Here is a 26,546-nt window from a genome sequence, read left to right on the forward strand (position 1 = left end):
AGTAATCCCAAGTTGGGAGGTAGTATATTTAGAGAATGGGGTGTAAGAGCAGTGCTCCTTATTTGGGGAGAGTATATTTAGGGTATGGGATGTAAGAGCAGTGCTCCTATGTTGGCGGTAGTATATTTAGGGAATGGGATGTAAGAGCAGTGCTCCTAAGTTGGGGGGGTAGTATATTTAGGGAATGGGATGTAACAGCAGTGCCCCTAAGTTGGAGGTAGTATATTTCGAGAATGGGATGAAAGAGCAGTGCTCCTAAGTTGGGGGGTAGTATATTTAGGGAATGAGATGTCAGAGCAGTGCCCCTAAGTTGGGGGTTGTATATTTAGGGAATGGGATGTCAGAGCAGTACTCCTCTGTTGGAGGGAGTATAGTTAGGAAATGGGATGTAAGAGCAGTGCCGCTAAGGTGTGCAGGGGGTAGAATATTTATGGAACGGGATGTAAGAGCAGTGTTCCTAAGGTGGGGGTAGTATATTTAGAGAAGTTGGGCGGTAGTATATTTAGAGAATGGTATGTAAGAGCAGTGCTCCTAAATTGGGGGGTAGTATATTTAAGGAATGTAATGTAAGAGCAGTGGTCCTACATTGGGGGATACTATATTTAGAGAAGTTGGAATTTAGTATATTTAGAGAATGTGATGAAAGAGCCGTGCCCCTAAGTTGGGGTAGTATATTTAGGGAATGGGATGTAAGAGCAGTGCTCCTAAGTTGGGGGGGTAGTATATTTAGAGAATATGATGTAAGAGCAGTAATCCTAAGTTGGGGGGTAGTATATTTAGGGAATGGGATGTATGAGCAGCGTTCCTAGGTTGGGGGTAGTATATTTAGGGAATGGGATGTAAGAGCAGTAATCCTAAGTTGGGGGTGGTATATTTAGGGAATGGGATGTAAGAGCAGTCCTCCTAAGTTGGGGGTAGTATATTTAGGGAATGGGATGTAAGAACAGTGCTCCTAAGGTGGTGAGTAGTATATTTAGAAAATGGGATGTAAGAGCAGTGCTAAGTTGGGGGGTAGTATATTTAGGGAATGGGATGTAAGAGTAGTGCTCCTAACTTGAAGGTAGTATATTTAGGGAATGGGATGTAAGAGCAGTGCTCCAAAGTTAAGGGGGTAGTATATTTAGGGAATGGAATGTAACAGCAGTGCTCCTAAGTTGGGGTAGAATACTTAGGGAATGGGATCTAAGAGCAGTGCTCCTAACTTGGGGGTAGTATATTTAGAGAATGGGATGTAAGAGCAGTGCTCCTAAGTTGGGGGGGAGTACATTTAGGGAATGGGATGTAAGAGCAATGCTCTTAACTTGAAGGTAGTATATTTAGGAAATAGGATGTAAGAGCATTGCTCCTAAGCTGGGGGGTATTATATTCAGAGAATGGGATGGAAGGGCAATGTTCCTAAATCGGGGTGTAGTATATTTAGAGAATGGGATATAAGAACAGTGCTCCTAAGTTGGGGGTAGTATATTTAGGGTATGGGATGTCAGAGCAGTGCTCCTATGTTGGGGGTAGTATATTTAGGGAATGGGATGTAAGAGCAGTGCTCCTAACTTGGGGTTAGTATGTTTAGGGAATGGGATGTAAGAGCAGTAATCCCAAGTTGGGAGGTAGTATAGTTAGAGAATGGGATATAAGAGCAGTGCTCCTAATTTGGGGTAGTATATTTAGGGAACGGGATGTAAGAGCAGTGATCCTAAGGTGGGGGGGGGATATTTAGAGAATGGGATATAAGAGCAGTGCTCCTAAGTTGGGGTTAGTATATTTAGAGAATGGGATATAAGAGCAGTGCTCCTAAGTTGGGGGTAGTATATTTAGGGTATGGGTTGTCAGAGCAGTCCTCCTATGTTTGGGGTAGTATATTTAGGGAATGGGATGTAAGAGCAGTGCTCCTAACTTGGGGTTAGTATGTTTAGGGAATGGGATGTAAGAGCAGTGCTCCAAAGGTGGCGGGTAGTATATTTAGGGTATGGGATGTAAGAACAGTGCTCCTGTGTTGGGGATAGTATATTTAGGGAATGGGATGTAAGAGCAGTGCTCCTAACTTGGGGTTAGTATGTTTAGGGAATGGGATGCAAGAGCAGTGCTCCTAAGGTGGCAGGTAGTATATTTAGGGTATGGGATGTAAGAGCAGTGCTCCTGTGTTGGGGGTAGTATATTTAGGGAATGGGATGTAAGAGCATTGCTCCTAAGTTGGGGGTAGTACATTTAGGGAATGGGATGTAAGAGAAGTAGAGCGGTCCTCCTAATTTGGGGTTTGTATATTTAGGGAATGGGATGTAAGAGCAGTGTCCCTAAGTTGGAGGTAGTATATTTAGAGAATGTGATGTAAGAGCAGCGCTCCTAAGTTGGGGGTAGTATATTTAGGGAATGGGATTTAAGAGCAGTAATCCTAAGGTGGCGCGTAGCATATTTAGGCAATGTGATGTAAGAGCAGTGCTCCTATATTGCGGTTAGTTTATTTAGGCAATGGGATGTAAGAGCAGTGACCCTATGTTGGGGTTAGTATATTTAGGGAATGGGATGTAAGAGCAGTGCTCCTATGTTGGGGTTTGTATATTTAGGGAATGGGATGTAAGAACAGTGCTCCTAACTTGGGGTTAGTATATTTAGGGAATGGGATGTAAGAGCAGTGCTCCTAATTTGGGGGTAGTATATTTAGGGAATGGGATGTAAGAGCAGTGCTCCTAAGTTGGGGGGTAGTATATTTAGGAAATGTGATGTAAGAGCAGTGCTCCTAAGTTAGGGGGGTAGTATATTTAGGGAGTGGGATGTAAGATCAGTGCTTCTAAGTCAGGTGGGTAGTATATTTAGGGAATGGGATGTAAGAGCAGTGCTCCTAAGTTGGGGGTAGTTTATTTAGGGAATGGGATGTAAGAGCAGTGCTCCTAAGTTGGAAGGTAGTATATTTAGGGAATGGGATGTAAGAGCAGTGCTCCTAATTTGGGGTAGTATATTTAGGGAATGGGATGTAAGAGCAGTGCTCCTAACTTGGGGGTAGTATATTTAAGGAATGGAATTTAAGCACAGTGATCCTAAGGTGGGGGTAGTATATTTAGTGAATAGGATGTAAGAGCAGTGCTCCTAAGTTGGGGGTAGTATAGTTAGGGTATGGGATGTAAGAGTAGTGCTCCTAAGTTGGGGGTAGTTTATTTAGGGGATGGGATATAAGAGCAGTGCTCCTAAGTTGGGAGGTAGTATATTTAGGGAACAGGATGTAAGAGCAGTGCTTTTAAGTTGGGGGGTAGTGTATTTAGAGAATGGGATGGAAGAGCATTGCTCCTAAGTTGGGGGGTATTATATTTAGAGAATGGGATGTAAGAGCAGTAATCCCAAGTTGGGAGGTAGTATATTTAGAGAATGGGATGTAAGAGCAGTGCTCCTTATTTGGGGGTAGTATATTTAGGGAATGGGATTTAAGCACAGTGATCCTAAGGTGGGGGGTAGTATATTTAGTGAATAGGATGTAAGAGCAGTGCTCCTAAGTTGGGGGGGTAGTATATTTAGGGAATGGGATGTAAGAGCAGTGCTCCTAAGTTGGAAGTAGTATATTTAGGGTATGGGATGTAAGAGCAGTGCTCGTATGTTGGGGGTAGTATATATAGGGAATGGGATGTAAGAGCAGTGCTCCTAAGTTGGGGGTAGTATATTTAGAGAATGTGATGTAAGAGCATTGCTCCTAAGTTGGGGTTAGTATAATTAGAGAATGGGATGTAAGAGCAGTGCTCCTAAGTTGGGGGGGGGTAGTATATTTAGGGAATGGGATGTAAGAGCAGTAGAGCAGTCCTCCTAACTTGGGGTAGTATATTTAGAGAATGTGATGTAAGAGCAGTGCTCATAAGTTGGCGGTAGTATATTTAGGGAATGGGATTTAAGAGCAGTAATCCTAAGGTGGCAGGTAGCATATTTAGGCAATGTGATGTAAGAGCAGTGCTCCTATGTTCGAGTTTGTATATTTAGGGAATGGGATGCAACAGCAGTGCTCCTAACTTGGGGTTAGTATATTTAGGGAATGGGATATAAGAGCAGTGCTCCTAATTTGGGGGTAGTATAATTAGGGAATGGGATGTAAGAGCAGTGCTCCTAAGTTGGGGGGTAGTATATTTAGGAATGGGATGAAAGAGCAGTGCTCCTAAGTTAGGGGGGTAGTATATTTAGGGAATGAGATGTAAGAGCAGTGCTGCTAAGGTGGGGGGTAGTATATTTAGGGAATGGGATGTAAGAGCAGTGCTCCTAAGTTGGGGGTAGTTTATTTAGGGAATGGGATGTAAGAGAAGTTCTCCTAAGTTGGGAGGTAGTATATTTAGGGAATGGGTTGTAAGAGCAGTGCTGCTAAGTTGGGGGTAGTTTATTTAGGGAATGGGATGTAAGAGCAGTGCTCCTAAGTTGGGAGGTAGTATATATTAAGGAATGGGATGTAACAGCAGTGCTCCTAAGGTGGCAGGTAGTATATTTAGGGAATGGGTTGTAAGAGCAGTGCTCTTAAGTTGCGGGTAGTATATTTAGGGAATGGGATGTAATAGCAGTGCTCCTAAGGCAGGGGTAGTATATTTCAGGAATGGGATGTAAAAGCAGAGCTCCTATGTTGGGGGTAGTATATTTAGGGAATGGGATCTAAGAGCAGTTCTCCTAAGGTGGCAGGTAGTATATTTATGGAATGAGATGTAAGAGCAGTGCTTCTAAGGTGGGGGGGTAGTATATTTAGGGAATGGGATGTAAGAGCAGTGCTCCTATGTTGGGGGTAGTTTATTTAGGGAATGGGATGTAAGAGCAGTTCTCCTAAGTTGGGAGGTAGTATATTTAGGAATGGGTTGTAAGAGCAGTGCTCCTAAGTTGGGGGTAGTTTATTTAGAGAATGTGATGTAAGAGCATTGCTCCTAAGTTGGGGTTAGTATACTTAGAGAATGGGATGTAAGAGCAGTGCTCCTAAGTTGGGGGGGTAGTATATTTAGGGAATGGGATGCAAGAGCATTGCTCCTAAGTTGGGGGTAGTATATTTAGGGAATGGGATGTAAGAGCAGTCCTCCTAACTTGGGGTAGTATATTTAGAGAATGTGATGTAAGATCAGTGCTCATAAGTTGGGGGTAGTATATTTAAGGAATGGAATTTAAGAGCAGTAATCCTAAGATGGCAGGTGGCATATTTAGGCAATGTGATGTAAGAGCAGCGCTTCTATGTTGGGGTTAGTATATTTAGGCAATGAGATGTAACAGCAGTGCTCCTATGTTGGGGTTTGTATATTTAGGGAATGGGATGTAAGAACAGTGCTCCTAACTTGGGGTTAGTATATTTAGGGAATGGGATATAAGAGCAGTGCTCCTAATTTGGGGGTAGTATAATTAGGGAATGGGATGTAAGAGCAGTGCTCCTAAGTTGGGGGGTAGTATATTTAGGAATGGGATGAAAGAGCAGTGCTCCTAAGTTAGGGGGGTAGTATATTTAGGGAATGAGATGTAAGATCTGTGCTGCTAAGGTGGGGGGTAGTATATTTAGAGAATGGGATGTAAGAGCAGTGCTCCTACGTTGGAGGTAGTTTATTTAGGGAATGGGATGTAAGAGAAGTTCTCCTAAGTTGGGAGGTAGTATATTTAGGGAATGGGTTGTAAGAGCAGTGCTGCTAAGTTGGGGGTAGTTTATTTAGGGAATGGGATGTAAGAGCAGTGCTCCTAAGTTGGGAGGTAGTATATATTAAGGAATGGGATGTAACAGCAGTGCTCCTAAGGTGGCAGGTAGTATATTTAGGGAATGGGTTGTAAGAGCAGTGCTCTTAAGTTGCGGGTAGTATATTTAGGGAATGGGATGTAATAGCAGTGCTCCTAAGGCAGGGGTAGTATATTTCAGGAATGGGATGTAAAAGCAGAGCTCCTATGTTGGGGGTAGTATATTTAGGGAATGGGATCTAAGAGCAGTTCTCCTAAGGTGGCAGGTAGTATATTTATGGAATGAGATGTAAGAGCAGTGCTTCTAAGGTGGGGGGGGTAGTATATTTAGGGAATGGGATGTAAGAGAAGTAGAGCAGTCCTCCTAACTTGGGGTAGTATATTTAGAGAATGTGATGTAAGAGCAGTGCTCATAAGTTGGGGGTAGTATATTTAAGGAATGGAATTTAAGAGCAGTAATCCTAAGATGGCAGGTGGCATATTTAGGCAATGTGATGTAAGAGCAGCGCTTCTATGTTGGGGTTAGTATATTTAGGCAATGAGATGTAACAGCAGTGCTCCTATGTTGGGGTTTGTATATTTAGGGAATGGGATGTAAGAACAGTGCTCCTAACTTGGGGTTAGTATATTTAGGGAATGGGATATAAGAGCAGTGCTCCTAATTTGGGGGTAGTATAATTAGGGAATGGGATGTAAGAGCAGTGCTCCTAAGTTGGGGGGTAGTATATTTAGGAATGGGATGAAAGAGCAGTGCTCCTAAGTTAGGGGGGTAGTATATTTAGGGAATGAGATGTAAGAGCAGTGCTGCTAAGGTGGGGGGTAGTATATTTAGAGAATGGGATGTAAGAGCAGTGCTCCTACGTTGGGGGTAGTTTATTTAGGGAATGGGATGTAAGAGAAGTTCTCCTAAGTTGGGAGGTAGTATATTTAGGGAATGGGTTGTAAGAGCAGTGCTGCTAAGTTGGGGGTAGTTTATTTAGGGAATGGGATGTAAGAGCAGTGCTCCTAAGTTGGGAGGTAGTATATATTAAGGAATGGGATGTAACAGCAGTGCTCCTAAGGTGGCAGGTAGTATATTTAGGGAATGGGTTGTAAGAGCAGTGCTCTTAAGTTGCGGGTAGTATATTTAGGGAATGGGATGTAATAGCAGTGCTCCTAAGGCAGGGGTAGTATATTTCAGGAATGGGATGTAAAAGCAGAGCTCCTATGTTGGGGGTAGTTTATTTAGGGAATGGGATCTAAGAGCAGTTCTCCTAAGGTGGCAGGTAGTATATTTATGGAATGAGATGTAAGAGCAGTGCTTCTAAGGTGGGGGGGTAGTATATTTAGGGAATGGGATGTAAGAGCAGTGCTCCTATGTTGGGGGTAGTTTATTTAGGGAATGGGATGTAAGAGCAGTTCTCCTAAGTTGGGAGGTAGTATATTTAGGGAATGGGTTGTAAGAGCAGTGCTCCTAAGTTGGGGGTAGTTTATTTAGAGAATGTGATGTAAGAGCATTGCTCCTAAGTTGGGGTTAGTATACTTAGAGAATGGGATGTAAGAGCAGTGCTCCTAAGTTGGGGGGGTAGTATATTTAGGGAATGGGATGCAAGAGCATTGCTCCTAAGTTGGGGGTAGTATATTTAGGGAATGGGATGTAAGAGAAGTAGAGCAGTCCTCCTAACTTGGGGTAGTATATTTAGAGAATGTGATGTAAGATCAGTGCTCATAAGTTGGGGGTAGTATATTTAAGGAATGGAATTTAAGAGCAGTAATCCTAAGATGGCAGGTGGCATATTTAGGCAATGTGATGTAAGAGCAGCTTAATGTTGGGGTTAGTATATTTAGGCAATGAGATGTAACAGCAGTGCTCCTATGTTGGGGTTTGTATATTTAGGGAATGGGATGTAAGAACAGTGCTCCTAACCTGGGGTTAGTATATTTAGGGAATGGGATGTAAGATCAGTGCTTCTAAGGCAGAGGGGTAGTATATTTAGGGAATGTGATGTAAGAGCAGTGCTCCTAAGTTAGGGGGGTAGTATATTTAGGGAATGGGATGTAAGATCAGTGCTTCTAAGGCAGGGGGGGGTAGTATATTTAGGGAATGGGATGTAAGAGCAGTGCTCCTAAGTTGGGGGTAGTATATTTAGGGAATGGGATGTAAGAGCAGTGCTCCTAACTTGGGGGTAGTATATTTAGGGAATGGGATTTAAGCACAGTGATCCTAAGTTGGGAGGTAGTATATTTAGGGAACGGGATGTAAGAGCAGTGCTTTTAAGTTGGGGAGTAGTGTATTTAGAGAATGGGATGTAAGAGCATTGCTCCTAAGTTGGGGGGTATTATATTTAGAGAGTGGGATGTAAGAGCAGTAATCCCAAGTTGGGAGGTAGTATATTTAGAGAATGGGATGTAAGAGCAGTGCTCCTTATTTGGGGGTAGTATACTTAGGGAATGTGATTTAAGCACAGTGATCCTTAGGTGGGGGGTAGTATATTTAGTGAATAGGATGTAAGAGCAGTGCTCCCAAGTTGGGGGGTAGTATATTTAGGGAATGGGATGTAAGAGCAGTGCTCCTAAGTTGGGGGTAGTATATTTAGGGTATGGGATGTAAGAGCAGTGCTCCTATGTTGGGGGTAGTATATATAGGGAATGGGATGTAAGAGCAGTGCTCCTAAGTTGGGGGTAGTATATTTAAAGAATGTGATGTAAGAGCATTGCTCCTAAGTTGGGGTTAGTATAATTAGAGAATGGGATGTAAGAGCAGTGCTCCTAAGTTGGGGGGGGTAGTATATTTAGGGAATGGGATATAAGAGCAGTAGAGCAGTCCTCCTAACTTGGGGTAGTATATTTACAGAATGTGATGTAAGAGCAGTGCTCATAAGTTGGGGGTAGTATATTTAGGGAATGGGATTTAAGAGCAGTAATCCTAAGGTGGCAGGTAGCATATTTAGGCAATGTGATGTAAGAGCAGTGCTCCTATGTTGGGGTTTGTATATTTAGGCAATGAGATGTAACAGCAGTGCTCCTATGTTGGGGTTAGTATATTTAGGGAATGGGATGCAAGAGCAGTGCTCCTAACTTGGTGTTAATATATTTAGGGAATGGGATGTAAGAGCAGTGCTTCTAATTTGGGGGGCAGTATATTTAGGGAATGGGATGTAAGAGCAGTGCTCCTAAGTTAGGAGGGTAGTATATTTATGGAATGAGATGTAAGAGCAGTGCTTCTAAGGTGGAGGGTAGCATATTTAGGGAATGGGATGTAAGAGCAGTGCTCCTAAGTTGGGGGTAGTTTGTTTAGGGAATGGGATGTAAGAGCAGTTCTCTTAAGTTGGGAGGTAGTATATTTAGGGAATAGGTTGTAAGAGCAGTGCTCCTAAGTTGGGGGTAGTTTATTTAGGGAATGGGATGTAAGAGCAGTGCTCCTAAGTTGGGAGGTAGTATATATTACGGAATGGAATGTAAGAGCAGTGCTCTTAAGTTGGGGGTAGTACATTTAGGGAATGGGATGTAAGAGCAGTGCTCCTAAGGCAGGGGTAGTATATTTCAGGAATGGGATGTATGAACAGTGCTCCTATGTTGGGGGTAGTATATTTAGGGAATGGGATCTAAAAGCAGTGCTCCTAAGGTGGCAGGTAGTATATTTATGGAATGAGATGTAAGAGCAGTGATTCTAAGGTGGGGGGTAGTATATTTAGGGAATGGGATGTAAGAGCAGTGCTCCTAAGTTGGGGGTAGTTTATTTAGGGAATGGGATGTAAGAGCAGTTCTCCTAAGTTGGGAGGTAGTATATTTAGGGAATGGGTTGTAAGAGCAGTGCTTCTAAGTTGGGGGTAGTTTATTTAGAGAATGTGATGTAAGAGCATTGCTCCTAAGCTGTGGTTAGTATAATTAGAGAATGGGATGTAAGAGCAGTGCTCCTAAGTTGGGGGGTTAGTATATTTAGGGAATGGGATGTAAGAGCTGTAGAGCAGTCCTCCTAACTTGGGGTAGTATATTTAGAGAATGTGATGTAAGAGCAGTGCTCATAAGTTGGGGGTAGTATATTTAGGGAATGGGCTGTAAGAGCAGTGCTCCTAAGTTGTGGATAGTATACTTAGGGAATGGGATGTAAGAGCTGTGCTCCTAAGTTGGGGGTAATATATTTAGGTAATGGGATGTAAGAGCAGTGATCCTAAGGTGGGGGGGTATTATATTTAGGGAATGGGATGTAAGAACAGTGCTCCTAAGGCAGGGATAGTATATTTCAGGAATGGGATGTAACAGCAGTGCTCCTATGTTGGGGTTAGTATATTTAGGGAATGGGATGCAAGAGCAGTGCTCCTAACTTGAGGTTAGTATATTTAGGGAATGGGATGTAAGAGCAGTGCTCTTAAGCTGGTGGTAGTACATTTAGGGAATGGGATGTAAGAGCAGTGCTCCTAAGACAGGGGTAGTATATTTCAGGAATGGGATGTAAGAGCAGTGCTCCTATGTTGGGGGTAGTATATTTAGGGAATGGGATCTAAGAGCAGTGCTCCTAAGGTGGCAGGTAGTATATTTAGGGAATGGGATGTAAGAGCAGTGCTCCTAAGTTGGGGGTAGTATATTTAGGGAATGGGCTGTAAGAGCAGTGCTCCTAAGTTGTGGATAGTATACTTAGGGAATGGGATGTAAGAGCTGTGCTCCTAAGTTGGGGGTAATATATTTAGGTAATGGGATGTAAGAGCAGTGATTCTAAGGTGAGGGGTATTATATTTAGGGAATGGGATTTAAGAACAGTGCTCCTGAGGCAGGGGTAGTATATTTCAGGAATGGGATGTAAGAGCAGTGCTCCTATGTTGGGGTAGTATATTTAGGGAATGGGATCTAAGAGCAGTGCCCCTAAGTTGGGGGTGTAGTGTATTTAGAGATTGGGATGTAAGTGCAGTGCTCCTAAATTGTTAATGCTGGGGAGCTCACATGCAAAAATGATGCATTTGTAGTCTGAACAGCATTGGATTCATCAATGTTTTACATGTATGGTATTTTAATTTTGAGGTGTTTTAATTAGACTATTTTGTGTGTCTTAATATTATGGGGCTCAGTGATTAATTATGAATCCCTATGTGTTTCAGAACATTTATCACCATCTTGTGTGTATCATCAAATCTACCAGCTAATCAAAACTCCTACTCTAATACATAGTCAACCTCATTTAAGTAAATATTATAAGAATAGAACTACACAAAATGTATCCCAGGATTGTTACTGCAAAATCTACTTATTATAGGCAGAACAAACTGTTGCTTGTGACAGTGAATAGAAAATGAAATATACCAATTGGTGGAGTAGATATTTTGGTCTTTTCTGATTTTTCAAAAGAAGTAAGCAATGGAAGAAGAAATATTGCAATGCAGAAATCATCCATTTTCTAAAATAAAATAAGAACATGCGCTGTTGTTTTCCCTAGTCATATTATTAATTGTGATACTTCTCCTTGTACAGTCAATCCCCATGTTTTATTGGCTTGACTAATGATATAATAAAGTAGATATATGGAATAAATGATCTGATGTTGTTAGCTGTCATTTTATCCTTGACATATGAGGTTCAATTCAATACTGAGACTGTCTCAGCTGTTACTACAGATCACATGGGCCAAAAGCTCTAGAGCTTAACCTCTACTAAAACCTTCTCTCCCAATTACCTCAGCTCAAGTTTGCCACTTTTCCAGAGAGAGGAGTTAACCATTGCTGTCAAGCTAAGTGAATTTTTCTGATATTTTTTTCTTCACTTTTTTCTCTTTTTTCTGTTGTTATGGTCTTGTAATAACTGTTATCTTTCACTAGATTTTCCAATACCTTTCTTACCTTCAAGTTTTACCCATTCTCCCTTTTCCATACACTTCTGTGTACCTTCCACTGTCGTTGTTGATAGCCTCCTTTCTGTACACTTCTGTGTACCTTGTACTATCATTGTACTTTCACTCTTTCTTGTCTTTCCTTTATTTAAAAAAACTTTCCTATCCATATCTTTGTTTGAGTGCATGTCTCCTCCCTTTTTAGTGTAAGTGTGGTGTGTGCCTTTTCCAGACTTTGTTGCTATGGCTGAAAAACATAAGGGTCCCTCTGGCTTCAAGAAATGCCGAAGTGCAGCTATAAGATCCCTCTCTCAGATTTGCACCTGCTGTGTGTTTATTGTTTGGGTCCTGTCCATTTACAGGAAGATTGTAGTATTTGTCATGCCTTCAGTCATAGGTCCCCTGGTTGAAATTAAAAATAAATTAATCCTGAAAAGTTTGATTCCTTCCACCTTTGGTGAAGCCATATCTGCCCATGACAAAAGTAAGACTGATGTTTCTTCGCATTCTTCCTCATCATCCATGGAGGAGGCTAAAAAGAGAAGTTTGTCGGTACCATCATCTCCTTCGGCACTGACACATAAAAACCTACATCCTCAGTTCCTAAAAGTTCTTTGGATCTGACAGATTCTGGAGCTAAGGCTTTGGTACCAGAAAAGTCATCTGCACCGACGACTGCTTCTGATTCCAAAGCCTTGAAGCCTAAGTCACCAGTATGCTACCAAATTCAGTCTTCAGCACAAAAAGTATTGCCTCCTGGTTCTTCCTTGACACTGACTACATCAGCACAGAATATTGATATGGTACAGAAAAAAGTTTTACCTAGGACAATTTACTCCCAATGAATTGATCTGTTTGTAGGTAAATTACCTGACGTTTTTCTGCAAAGGCCTAAATCACCTTCTTTAATGTCCATCAGTTCCACCAAAAGTCATACAGAAGTCAATTTGGAGAGAATGGTGAATAAAATTCTCTAGATGAGAGGATTTACAAGACTCTCTTCAGCCCCAACCCCTCTGGGTTTAGGAGCCAAAATATTCTTTCACCCATTTAACTACTTCGCTCTCACATCCTCTGAGGTATTAAGAGTTTCCAGCTCCAAGTTGTCCTTTCCTGACTATATCAGTTCTGGAGATCTCTCTCCCTTCGCCCTGAGTTCTTCAGTTCTTTTAGATCTGGAGACCTCCTGAGGCCATATCTGCCCTGTTGTCTCTGAAGAGCAGGAGTCATCTCCAATTTTTTCGGAGCAATCCCTGCACCTTGGAGCTTCAGTACAGTTCAGTTCAGCTCTGGCTTCTGTCTTGGGGGCTGTTTCATCGGAACGGGGAGTAACCACAATTCTAAGGCAGTCTCTCTTGGTTCTGGGCTCCCTTCCGGCTTCAGGAGGGCCAGGCTTCTAGACAATGGAGAGGGCCTTGTCTATTGCAGTCACTCAGTTGGCCCCTTCCTCCTTGTAGCAAATACCTTCCTCACGCTCAGTTATTCAACATGTGTCTCCACTGGGGCAGTGAGTGCCAAATCCTTAGAAACCTCAGACACAGATTCTGTCATCTTCTGATACCTCTCCAGACAGTCCCCCTGAAGAGGTTCCTCAGAAGAAGAAGAAGTGCAAGAGGAAGCACTTAGATTTCCCACAGGAATAGGTCATGGAAAACACTGATTTTGATGAAGGGGAAGGATCCCCAAAGTCACCTCCTGATGATGTCTCCTTTGGAGACATCACAGAAATTTTGAAACAGAGGGGTGACTGGAAGTCTCAAAATCCTTCCTCTGAATAATCAGATTACCTGTAGGCTTTCAGTACTCGCCCGTCTACCTCTTGGGTGACTCCACCCACTGACAAGCTCCTTCAGTTAATCCCTCAGCAAGTGTGGAAAGCATTGAACACCATTGAACCCATCCCCAAGAGACTGGACAATTTATCTGCCCCTGAGGACAAATAATTCTGGGCCAAACCAATAGCAGTAAATGTCATGGTTGTAGCAACTGCCAGCAAACAGGAACTTGCAGAGGAAAGTTCCTCTATCCATCCACCCAACAGAGAGTCTCGGGTGATGTATAGATGGGGAAGTGGGTTTATGCTTCATTGACCTTTAGTTTAAGGTCTTTGAGTTTTCTGGAACATTTTACCAGACTTCAAAGGGATCTGATCAAGGAGCTGTCAGATACCCTGGCAGGAGCTATTACTGAGGGAGTCCAAGAAAAACTTGCTTCCCAGTTGGCCACCCTGAAGTCTGTCAAATTCATCCATGAGGCTCATTGCTCATGCAGCTGAAGGGACCTTCAGAGCAGCGGGTTCAGGGGTAGCCATAAGGAGACATGTCTGGATGCATCTATGTGATTTTAGTCTTCATTCATCAGTGCACCCTTTGACAGATTGTCCCTGTTTGGCCCAAAAGTTAAAAAGACATTATCCAGGCTTGAGAAGGATGGTAAGACCCTTTCTGCTGTGGCCATACATTTTCCCCTCCCCAAAGATCTTTTTCCAGGAATCAGGGGAGCATTGGAAAGATATGGTTCAAAAAGTCCCAAGAGCCTTTCTAGGACACATGTGGAGTCAGATCCCCCAGGGGTAGAGGGGGATCACAATGGAAGATACCATCCACGCAGCAGAGGTGGTCTGTGGAACCAGGCTTCAGGGACTCCTTCCCAGATAAGCCCTTTCAACGTTCCTGAAAGGAGACCCAATTGCCTTCCTCTGGAGGCAGTCGGGGGACACTTATCCTTGCACCAAAATGCCTGGCTAAATATAACAACAGATTCTTGGGTGCAAAGGGTTATTTCCAGAGGTTATACAATAACCTTTTCACTTCACCCCCATCTATGCAAAAAAATCCCGATGTTCCACCCAATCAGAGGGATCCAGCAGTTTTAGAAATTCAAAAACTGCTAGAGAAAAGCACTCCAGAAAGTTCCTCCATTTCTGGCTGGAAGCCAGTCATTACCAATTTAGGGAGCTGCCCTTTGGTCTCACCACAGCCCCAAGGGTGTTCATCAAATGTATGGCAGTAGTAACAGTTCACTTGAGACTGCAAGGATTTCAGGTGTTTCTGTATTTGGATGACCATCTCATTAATGCTCTGACCAGGCATCAACTGACAGAAGCAAGGGATTATGCTCCCCAGATCTGTGCATACTTAGGAATAACTATAAATTACAAAAAATGCCAACTGGCTCCAGTGAAGTGTTTAGAGTTTATAGGAGCAATACTAAATACAACAACTGTAGCATCCCTTCCACCTGTAAGACTTCAGAAAATCAGAACACAGGTTCAAAAAATATTTCACAGCAAGAGAGTACAGGCTTGTCTAATTTTACAGGCTCTAGGTTCTGTGGCAGTGGCAATAACTCTATTCCAATAGCAAGATATCACAAGAATTCTACAATGGCTGCTTAAAGGACAATGACAATGATCATACAGAATATTATAGTCATAAGTAGCAGAAATTATTCTAAGAACTAAGTCAACATGAGAATGGAGAAATGAGATTCGGCCAAAAGGGATGACTGTAATTAGGGATACAGACAATAGGCAAGAGAGGGCTGGAATTTATTGGGGAAAACTGGCAAAGGAATCAAAGTATTGGGAGCAAATAACTAGAGAGGGAAAGGTAATAGAATGGGAAGACACGAATAACATATTTGGACTGCAATTTAGAGATTGCCTTCTCTGTTAATGACTGACCTCTAATGATCTGACCTCAAAGGAGTGACAAGTGGAGTACCACAGGGCTCCGTCCTGGGACCTCTCCTGTTTGGTATCTACTTCTCTGAAGAACAGGCTAACACAGAAGGCCTTTGGCTAATGAAATTTGCAGATGACTGCAAACTAGGAGCCATAGTCAAGTCCCCAAATGATGTGGACATCCTACAGAAGGGCCTCGCTGAGACAAATGCCTGGTGTCAGAGCCATGGCCTCAAGCTCAATGCCAAAAAGTGCAGTGTTATCCCCTTTGGTAAAAACTCTGTACCAATGAACTACCACATAGGCAGCAATCTAAACACCGAATGTGTGATAAGACACCTTGGGACCCAGGTGGACAGTAGTCTCTTCCTTGATAGTCACATTGCCACAGTAGTCAGAAAGTCCTTCTACATGGCACACCTCATCATAAAAGGGTTCTCTTCCAGGAAAAAAGAGGTCATTGTTCCCCTCTACTCGACACTCATTAGACCCATTATAGAGTACAACGCCCCTTTTGGAATGTACCTCACAAGACATCTGCAGCAGCTGGAAAGGCCACAGAAGTACCTCACAAAGAGGATATACTGGCCTCAAACAAATGCCCTACACTGACCGTCTCAAAAAACTCTAGCTTTACTCAGTAGCATATCGCCTACTCTGAGGTGATCTCTGCCTAACATATAAAGCTATGTCAAACCCAGAGCTGTTGGACATGCTACACCTAAAGAAATCCCAATCCCTCTGAGCTACACGCTCTAGGGACCTAAACCTTGTCACCACAATAAACAGGACATGCTGGAGGGATAGATTCCTGTCCCAGAGACTTCCCATACTCTGGAACAGGCTACCCATCTATGTCAAGCAAAGTTCTTCATTAGCACTCCTGTGTCTCTGCTCGACAGTGGCACAGTAAAATAACTTTCTTGGGTGGCGTAAGCCAGGGAACCTTGTTGGCTAGGCTTACGTAGGCCCTTGGGCCGATAGCCTAGTACCTACCTATGAACCTATGAACCGATATCAGAGTACAGGCAAAAAGAAAGAAATAGGCTGGTCCTAAATGAAAGACCAGTACTTCTAGAGTTTTTAATATAGTCTAGAACAGAAGTTGCCATTAAGAATGGATTAATTAGTAGAGCATATAAAATATTGCATGATAACTATAAGAATCAATTAGAGGAGGTTAGAAAGGATTTGGAAGAGAGAATGGATAAGAAATTCACAAAGAAACAATGGGAAATATATGTATGTCTTGCAAATATGTAAAAAAAAGTCTAGATAGAAGATTTAGGATCTTTGCTTGGAAGTATTTACATACGTATTTTTAGAACCCAACTAGACTCCAAAGAATTTTTCCTCAGGTAGACAGCAAATGTTAGAGGTGTGATGGGGAAGAAAGAGGTAACTGGGAGCATATTTTCTGGGAGTGTAATGAGTTGTCAGACTTTAGATGTTCCCTGCAGACTGCTCTGTTGGAGATACTGGGTGAACAAATTGGTGTAACTAAAGAAATTATTTTTTTGAGCTATGGTACAGAATTGGAATTGCCTAGACATAGTAAGGCCTTGCTGAGTCTAATTATGGTCGCTGCCAAAAGTAATTACTAGAAAATGGAAACCAAAGTCTAAACCATTGTTACTAGAAGTAATGAAGATATTTACAGAGATAAAACAACTGAAATTGGGTTTGTTAGAAAAGGGTAGGAGCAAATTACATAGGAAAAAAATTGGAATTGTGGGATCAATACATGCAGAGGAGGAATGAGGTTGAAAAGAAGGCAGGATTTGAATGAGCTATGTAATGTCTGACTGACAAAGACTGGATATATTATAAGTGATGTATAATGTTTGCAACTATGGTTGTGTCGGCATGGTTTGTAATGTATAATGTTTGCAACTGTAATTGTCTTGGTAGGGTTGATTTTCATTTATATAAATGTAAAGTTGCCTATGTCATACGTGATAATTTAATAAAGATGTTTCTTGTTAAAAAAACTTGAAATTGGGTTATAATGTTCCAGATCCATCAGTGATTTCCTATCTCTTTTGATTAAATTTAGACAAGCTTCTAGTATTGAGGGAGGAATAAAAAGGTAAAATACACAGTCCATATGGACATTCATTGGAAATTTATATATTTTTTGAGTTTTTTATTCTAGTTCTTACTAAGTTAATCAGTCTGATGACAATACATGGATAGAAGATTTCTTCCTAAATATTAGAAGGATGTTTAAACTTAATCAAAAGAGATAGGAAATCACTGATGGATGTGAAGCATTATAACCCAATTTCAAATTATGATCACAAGATAATAACCAAAGCTTTTAAAAGAACAATGAACAGTTTATCGAGATTAATTTGTTCATGTTATTCATTATGAAGGGTGGCACAGTGGCACAGCAAGAGGTTGCCTGGTTTGATTCTTACTTGGGTTGACTTCTATGTAGAGTCTGTATGCCCTCTCTGTGTTTGTGTGAGTTTTCTCTGGGTGCTGAAGTTTCTTCCTACATTGCAAAGACATGCAGTAGGTGGATTGAACATTGTAAACTGACCATAGGTTTGTATGTGAATGAGTGTGTGCGTGTGTGTGTGTGTGTGTGTGTGTGTGTGTGTGTGTGTGTGTGTGTGTGTGTGTGTGTGCGGTATGGAAGAACAACCACAGCATGGCTAGCCACCCAGCATTGTAAAGCATTGACCTAGATGATTGTTAGTGTTGAATTGACACGCTGACCTCCAAGTGCAAAAATAGGAAAAAGGGGTTGTGGGTGGATGGATGGATGGATGGATTTGTTATAGAGTATTATAATATATCCTCTCAGTATATTGTGCTGATGGAAAATTTGTATCAGGGAATAATGCCACAGCATCTCTGAATGAGTAAAATGTTGTATTTATTCCTCTACATAGATCAGAAAGACACAGATGCCCTTTAACATCTATGCTATTTGTGATTATGATAATCCTTTACTATGCAGAGTGTCAGATATACTTGCATACATTACCATTAATAACCACAGATGAGTTTGCGATACATTACCCAGTTCAATCAATACAGTTTGATTTCAAAAGCTTTCTTTGCAGAATTAAATGCCACTATTGGTTTTAAGATAAATTACCCTAAATCTTCTGAGATGATTTCTGAAAAAAATGCAGTCACTGAATTATGAAGCTTTCTTGTCAAATAAATGACATTTCTGAGTGTATATGTTGTACAAAGGCATTTCATTTCAATTGCATTTCAAGAAGATACAAATAAAAGTAGAGTTAGAACTTTAAGACTTGTATTTTTCTTTGACAGTACAATAATTCTAATAACAAATGTATATTTTGCTTATTGTTGTACTTGTTACATTTCATTTAATTTTGCTTTTTTAGAATTAAGTGAATACAGACATCACGACAAAGACTAGATACGTTTCTAAAGAGAGGGAAATCCTTTGAGATTCCTTGAAGAGGTAAAAATAACAGGCGTATTTGGGTCTGTCTTTTCTGGATATTGAAACTTTACCAAATTAATAATTTTAGTTGGGACTCTTTTAACTCCCTAATCTTCCCCAGACTTGCTACAACCATGTTTGCAATGGCAAGAAGATAAAAGCATCCTGGGGCAGGGATGTACAACTACTCAGTGACTATTTTTTCCTCTTTTTTTCCCTTTTTCTCTCTCCTCTGTGCATACCTGGTTACATATTGATTGTGGGGAGTGCAATGGCTTCAGTGCTGAACTACCCCTCGCTTCTGCAAAGCATTAATGTCAGTAGGATGCCCCACCAATCCTCAGGCAGTAAAGCATGGCTGTTTCACTGGATTCTACCAAGGAAAGCAAATTATATGAGTGTGTTCCTCCACCCCACACACTCCCACCCCCAGAATGAGCATACGCATCAATCACCTAATCTGCTATTCAAACTCGGGTCACCTGTGACAAAAATGTGACTTTATTTCTTTGTGCCACTCATGTGGGCTTATATCAAATTAATATTTTTTAAACACTGAGATAAATATTAGTATGTGGACAATCCATTCATCCAAACCAGCTTAAAAAAACATTTTTCAACATTATATATGGACACTAATATAATTGTTACAAAACTGAAGATTATTAGAAAAGAAATCCAAAATGTTTATACTAGGATCCAAATCACTTGGATAACTGCCCTTGTAAGCCATTTCACCTTGGACTTGAGTTTTTGTTTCCTAAGTTTGCAACAATCCCTATTGAACAAATGCATGTGTTTAATAAAATGTGAAATACGTTCTAAGGAATAAATAAATCTAATGTACTAAAAAGGGTTTTCAACAGAAGAAGTGGATGTTTTGGATCTGCTTTCTAAACAGAAAGTATTTTACTTCTCCAGGCAACCTCACTATACAATATAAAATCTTTCTTTGTATCCATTGAACTTGTCTACATTAACATAAGCTGAGTTGATCTTCTAAAAGTACATCGTGGCACTTTGGAGTGAATAATGTGGGGATGACTCATTGTTGGTGGGCATGCTCCTAGAGTACTTATTGGTGAATTAAACCTAGAAAGTTAGCATGAATTATAATTGGTAAAAACTGTGAGTGTATAACTGGAAAACTTTCTAATGTTGTTTCTTGAGAACCTTAAAAATTGTTATCAAAGATAGATTGTGGAACTCCATATTGTTACACTGGGTTTGAAAAGACTGATATTAATGAACAAAAGTCAATGTCATTCCATTGTTTTCCAGAAAAAGAGTGATAGGACTTAACTTGCTAAATTCTGTATGTTTCAAATAAATACTATTAGAAAAGAAGAAGAATTTGATGCAGCATTACAATTAAAACAAAAATTCCTTCCTAATTAATACTTTTTTCTTTTTAGTTATTATTCCCTTCTCTCCAGTTTTTCCTTGTTTGTCTTCCTAATGCGAGATTATTCCCTTCCCATCTGTGTATGCAACTCTCATTTAATCTTTTAACATTAAAAAAAAATATTTATTTTATTCATCTTTACATTTGATGTTCCCAATTATGTTTATTTTGTAATACAAAACAAATAAAAAGAAACTGTTTACATTGCATACACTTAAAGTGCACCCATAAAAATAATTAGCCCCATATCAAAATTTGATTCAATTTAACAAAAAAGTTAGTTAAAATTAATAAAAGTAAAATGAAAAATGGACTACAGCAGCTCATTGGAGCCAAATTAAAATACAAAACAAATTAACATTAACATAGATAAAGCATTGCACTATATTAGCCACTAATCTACATTATCAATAAACCATCAGTGTCCAGCAATCTAGCATGCAATGTTAAAAAGTAGGAAGCAGTGGAGTGTGACCTACTAAACATTTATTTATCCTTTGTTGACTAGGTTAGTCCCACTTGGTTAGGAGCGTCTTTTCATGGAAGACCTGGGCTGTATTTATATTACTAGGGAAATTTGGCCAGGTTATCTGTGAACTTTTCCTACTCTTTTCACTAGGTGCCATGGGATCTTTTAGACCCACCTAAACTACCACCAGCTTAAGCAGATGGGCATCGGTTTAATATCTCATCCAAAGGACATAACTGGAGAACCAGCAAAGCAGATAGTAAATAAACATAAAAAAATCTTATGTAGACTAGAATATGTATTGCAACATTGAGTTAGACAGGTAAACATTTAGTTTGGTAACAGACTTGAAATGTGCATATATCTATCCTGACTAGTTGCCTACATAGGGTTTTAAGGAATCTTCCTAAGGAAAGAAGAATCAGCTTCTACACCTAAGACATTATATCAATGAGATCTGCTATTAGATTCTAGTCTCCTGACTATATCAGCTTCACCTCAGCAAGTTACAAAAGCTAACCCAGAATTCATTTAGATCTTCCACCACTATTTATAGATTTATATTTGCTTTGACCCTATTTGTCCAAAACATCAGGTAAAATTAAAGACATACGGAATGCGTTATTAAAAATACACATGGACATATCCCAAAAGAGTTGCTCTCGGTGTAAGTGACTTACTCCAGTATAAGCCTGCAATGATTCTGAAAGACTTGCTCTCAGTGTAAGTGGCTTACTTCAATGTAAGGCCTGTCTACAAACAGGCTTACATCAGGGTCTAGATTCCCATAGATCTGCTTTCAGTGTAAGTGATTTTAGTTCGCTGTAATACACCTGAGTAAGTCACACTAAGAGAAAGTCTTTTGAAACTAGACCCACAGTATATGTTACTGTGTATACTAATAATCTCACTAAGGCAACATATTTCTGTTATTTGAGAAGTTGTCCTTTCTGCCTTCATATACCTTTGCTAGTGAAGATTACTGTTTCATTATACAAAGATCGTCATACAAACTGATCTTAGACCACATTTTTTATAAACCATTTTGTATGTTTTATGTATTTTCTGATTTTCTGAGAACTAATAATTTATTCTCCAAAAGAATATTAAATCCTGAAGATAGTTTTATACTGCCCAACATTTTCAGTATGTTTATTTATTTTTATATATTTTTTCTTGATTGGTGAATTCTCACTATGTTGAATTCTCATTGACAGTCTTGGCCTGAGAAGAACACATAGGTTCATAGGTGATTACTAGGCTAAAGGCAGAAGAGCCTTTACAAGCCTAGCCAATTATAGCCAGGATATGGCAATATTATATCTTAATTTCCCAGATGTGGGACTGGGTAATATCAGGGTAGTGACCCTTTGGTTGTTGGAGCCCTGACTGCCTCTGTCCATAAGGGACATGGGCAGCACCCCAGGAGTGAATTTATGGTTCCCCATCCATTTCTCCAAATTCTTCTTCAAGTGAGTGAGGGACAAGCTTTGTTTTACAAAGATGGGAAGTTTATTCCATAGATAATGTAGCCTTTGGGATACAAATCTGTCTCTCCAGCACTTTTTGTTAGAGTCACAAATAAGGTTCAGGTCCATGGAACATGTAACCCTTGTATAATTTTTCTTGCAAATATGTAACATTGTCATCAGGGCTGGATCAGAGAATGCCTTGTAGGTCAGGTGTAAGTCCCCTCTCAGTAAACGATATGAGACAGTGAGTAAATGGATAGAGCCTTTAGTCGGTCTGCATAAGACATGTGTCTTACACTTTGTATTTTTTAGTGTGAACCCTCTGGGTCTGCTCCAATTGGTGTACGTGCCTGGTTAGGTACATGCAAAGGGAGCACTGTATTCAATTATGGGTGTGATGAAGGCCAAATATAATGGCACTATGACTTCCTTGCATCTTGATGCCATGCCTTTACTTATAATTCGAGCCACACAGAAGGATTTCCTCACTACTGTAGCTACCTGGTGGTCAAAGTTTAGGTTACTATCTATCTGTGTTTCTAGGGCCCTCATCACTGGGTCTACGTTTAGGGGTGTGCTATCAATATTATAATTTGCAGGATATCTGATTTACCAAAGGATATGATTAAGCATTTTTAGCATTTAGTCTCAGACCATGGTTTTGGCACCAGTCATTTGTCATTTTTAGGCCTGTTTTTAGGATGTCAACATAATTTGGGGATTCACTTATTGCTCCCAGCTTACAGTCATCACTGAACTTGGTGAGCGAGAGGCCCCCAGCATTGGCCCTCACTTCTGAGAAGTATATACCAAATATGTGGAGTCCCAGCACTATATCCTGTGGGACACTGCTAATAACAGGTTTCTTTTTCAGAAGTGGATTCCCCTATCTGAATAAGATGTGTTCTGTCAGTGAGCCAGTTGGGTTTATGCCTAACTCAGTAAGTTTATCTATGATCCCTGAGCGGGGGATTGTGTCAAAAGCTTTGGCCAGGTCAAGATAAGCGGTGTGTACCATTTTACCCTTATCTATGGCCCTGGTGACTTTCTTGAAGAAGTCCACCAGATTGAGCAAGCAAGACATCCCTTTGACAAAGCCAAATTGGGTCTGATCCAGTTTTTGGAGGGTTCCTATGTTATTATTGATCATGTCCATGGTAATTCTCTCCATGGCTTTGCAGACAGGACTCATCAAGCTTATGTATCTGTAGTTCCCTGGGTCAGTTGATGGGCTCCCCTTGTGCAAAGGGATGTCTGTTGCAGTCCTCTATTCCTCTAGGACAAAGCCTATCAGGAGGCTGTAGTTAAACAGGTTTTTTAGTGACCCTGATAGAGTCTGTTTTAAGCTATTTAAGAAGAATTCTAGAATGCTGTCAGGACCCATGGAGGCTGTGTCTTTGGCTTCAGCAAGCACAAGTAAAGACCTGTTCCCTTGTAATGACTGGTAAAAGGATGGTTGCGGGTATTTCTTTGCATGTGGTAGGAGGTGATGGGGGAGAAGTTTGAATTGAACTTGTCAGTCAGCAAGTTTGCTATAGTTTCAGGCTGGTGTAAGTGTTGCTGTTCATGATTAACTCAGCACATTGCTAAGTGTTTTCCTTGAGGTTATGAACATAATTAAAAAAGCCTAATGGTTATCCTTCACCTGGAAGGCTATCTTTGCCTCATAGTTTGCTATGCCAGATTTGACCAGCTCTCTAATTTGTTTGTTCCGTGTCTGTTCCTTCTTGGCTTTGGAGATGATTGTTTTCCTTTTGTTGAATTGACTGTTTATGCCAATGGTCCACCAGGGTGGTTTATTTTTGCCAGTAATCATAGGTTTGACTAGGACAGGTACTGCCTCCTCTGTGCAGCTATGAATGTGGTTGTACAGTGCTTTTGTGTATAGTTCAGAGTAGCCCTCAGTGTCAAACCAAAGAATATCCACACAACCAGGCTGAGGTCAGAAAATACAAAAATTCACAGCACTAATGAAATAATCGGACCACTATGACTGTTAATCCATAAATACTCTGTGGGCTTTGATGTAAAAGAAAAAGGTACGCACTTTCATGGTGCACTCACCGCTTCTTCAGGCCATATAAATACAGTAAAAAAACTAAATAATTTATATAAAGAAATTTAAAATCTAATACACCAACAGTCAACTACAAATAATGTTATATCATAATTAATAAATGAATCAAATCCAGAACTCAAACAAAAAGTATTAAAACACCTGTTTAACTAATAGCCAGTCAACAAACAGATACCAGTATACACTTACTTGCATACATAAAGTCTTGTTCACTTCAATGTTTAAGGGGATGGAACTTCAACAAAGGTTTTAAAGAAACTTGTCCATTTAACCCTGGTTGAATATGTCCTTGTAATTACAAGCTCCACTTTAGCTCATTTCTTTCTGTAGAATTCTTTAGATCCCCACCCCTCAGACTTAGAGTAGATCTAGCACTAAAAACCTAAAAATATGCTGTTCTCCATGATTATGAATATGTTGTGCAAGAGCATTGGTGTTCTCATTCAGCTGTTCTAATATTCTTTCTTTAAAACTACAATTGTTGTTTCCAGTATAAAATGCATGGTACCTAATACAGCTAGCATAGTAAAGTAAATTTGTGCTTTTGCAGTCTGCATAAAACTCAAGGTCTATCTTAGATCATGTAACAAAATGTACAAAAGATGTGCAGCTCCAAATATGCTTACATGCTTTACATGAGCTACAGGAGAAGGTGACTTTCCTGTCAGATACTGGCCTTGCAACATATAGTTCATTCATATAACAAAGTCGTCTTCTTAATGATAAATTATTTCTAAAGGTAAACTGTGGTGTATTATTTACCCTTCTTAATTCTGTATTAGCCATTAACAATGGCCAATTCTTTCTCACTATGTCACATGTGACGTCAATGTCATCTGGGTTCAGAGCGGCTTGGAAGTTTAATAAGTTGTCATTTAGTTTAACGTAATTGGCCTTAGCAAAGTTCTTAACAGGTCTAGAGTTTGATGGAGGTTCTGGGTTAGTTTTAATACTAATGGAGGTCATTTTTGTGGTCAGATCTTACCAGAGAGGAGTTAATGCATCGGAGGAAGCAGCATCCCCCATGTTCATAAGTACTAGATCTAGGATATTTGTACCTCTAGTTGGGGAGATAACTAGTTGCTACAGGGTGTTTGCATTGACAAATTCCAAAAACCTCTGGCAAAAGTGAATTATAGGTCATATAAGACTCCCAGTTTATGGAGTGGTAGTTGAAGTATTAGTAATATGGTGTTAGGCTGAATGTTGAGATATTCCAGTAGGTTTAGGTAGGAGTTGTGATTTTTCCAGACACCTGTTAGAGGATCTGTAGCTAGCAAGGATATAATGGGGGGGGGGTCGCACCTAAGGATAGTTGGGCATGGAGCAGCTTAAGCAAGTCATGCTTTTGGACCAGTCTAGCAGTGTACTTGTCCTTTATGAACACTGAGGCACCTCCTCCCTTTGTTTTATCCTAAGCTAAGGGAATCGAAATGTATGAAAGGCATTGTAGCCCTTGATAGCCAAGGTGCTTTCTATGGTTCTGAACCATGTCGCCGTGACTGCACATATATCTGCTTTCTCCAGGGTGAGGAGTGCTTTCAGGGAGTGATATTTTTCATTTAAACTGCTAGCATTGAGCAGCAGTACCTTTAGGTAGTCATGAGTGATTTTTGTTATGTTAGAGGGTTTAACAACTTGGCATGGCCTAAAAAGGCACTATGAGAATAGATACATTTTTTGCCAGTATCCAGAAGCCAAGTGGTGACAAGTGCAAATCATCTCTGGCAAAGCATCATAGGTTGTTGATCATGTCTTCCCGGGCTGATAGATATTTGATCCCCTGGTTGTGACACCAGAAACTTACCCAGTTGTTGAAGTCAATAATTTTTTCCTGGTACTGTGGCATCTTCATTAGCGGAGGTAGGATGTTACTCAAGGATAGAGTCATACCCACCTGGAACACATATTCAGACTTCTCCATCATGTCACTCTTCATATAATCCAGTGAGGTATGTCTTAGTTCACCTATGCCCACATGGACTAGAACCAGTCATGCTGGTACTTGTGGTTTAAAGTCCTAAGTGCATGTGTGATCTGGTGGATCCTAGCTCCAGATAGACAGCTCAATGTGATCTTCTCCTTGTTTAGCCTGGTAAAGGGGACATCAGTATGTCTTACAATGGAATCCAATAACTAGAATCTTTGGCTGTGTGGTGTGTTGCCTTATAGGCTTGGAAGTGGGACTACTATGATTTTCAGAGTTGTGTTGTGTGAGGTGCTGTCTTTTTTGAGTATGGGCAGGGCCACTGAGAGATGCTTTTAGGAGGTCTTAGAGATCTGGGTAGATTACAAGTGAGTATTCCCGTATATGTGGGCCGATGTGTTTGTTCCTTTGTGTCGGTAGTGAGTATTTTGGGTGAACGCTGACAACCTGGTTCACATTTTTTGTTTGTGCATATGTAAGAGCTTTGCCTACAATGACATTATTTGTACTATTTATCGGTTCTAAAATTAAATGGTTTTCAGTGAACATGAGGCAGTTACTACCCTGCATCAGATGCCCATATCCACTAGGACAGAAACAGAGATGACAGGAAAGTGTCTATCCAT

At 40.5% G+C, this 26,546-nt stretch overlaps 1 protein-coding gene across 1 annotated transcript in view; it reads left to right on the forward strand.

Moving 5' to 3' along the window:
- The window catches only part of ZDHHC2 (zinc finger DHHC-type palmitoyltransferase 2), a 1,463,314-nt gene that overhangs the window by 1,085,681 nt on the left and 351,087 nt on the right, over positions 1-26,546 (forward strand). The gene's annotated exons all lie outside the window — the stretch shown is intronic.

Source organism: Protopterus annectens, chromosome 2.part1 (genome assembly GCF_019279795.1).
Source record: "Protopterus annectens isolate FY-2018-M chromosome 2.part1, PAN1.0, whole genome shotgun sequence".
NCBI classification, from domain to species: Eukaryota; Metazoa; Chordata; order Ceratodontiformes; family Protopteridae; genus Protopterus; species Protopterus annectens.